This window comes from Fundulus heteroclitus, chromosome 17, assembly GCF_011125445.2.
Source record: "Fundulus heteroclitus isolate FHET01 chromosome 17, MU-UCD_Fhet_4.1, whole genome shotgun sequence".
In the NCBI taxonomy this organism is placed as follows: Eukaryota; Metazoa; Chordata; class Actinopteri; order Cyprinodontiformes; family Fundulidae; genus Fundulus; species Fundulus heteroclitus.
Window position 1 is genome coordinate 9,097,765 of NC_046377.1, and position 637 is coordinate 9,098,401.

Genomic DNA, 637 nt, shown 5'->3' on the forward strand with positions numbered 1-637 from the left:
TGCAGCGGCCTCCTTCCTGAGCTTTTGCAGTAATATCGGAAAGGAAGGCATGACACATCAGCTTATTTGGGCACCTCTTCCTGTGCATGCGTTAGCACGCCTGTATGGTTTTTGGTCCCCAAAAGCCCTGACAAAGGCAAAAAAAAAAAAAAAATACTGATTGCAGTTTGCGGGTTGGAGAATGTGGACGTGTGAAAGCAAAGTGAGTTGACAGAATCCAGGTTCCTGCTTATGGATAGCTCTGCTTTCCGGCCTGCAGAACACCAAGTGCGGCTCAGCACTTTTTCCCAGGTTATCTCCATGACACTGACTTCCTTTGGAAGACCACTGAACCACAACAGCTACAGCTTTAACAAGTAAAACGCACAAAAAAATGTGCCTGTGTGCAAATATTCTAATAGGGTGTAAAATGCATATAAAATTACTCTTATCCCAATGAAAAAGGTTAACGCATAGCTTTCCAGAAGGGATGCATTCCAGTCTTTTCCTGTTACATGAATGAAGAATGAAGAATTTGTGGATAGTGGAATCCAAAGACTTATCTTAAAATATGTTGCATGATATGATTTTATGTCTTGCTGAACATTATTGCAAGTTTTGTCATCAATTCTGGCATTTCAGGCCTGCAGTAACTTCT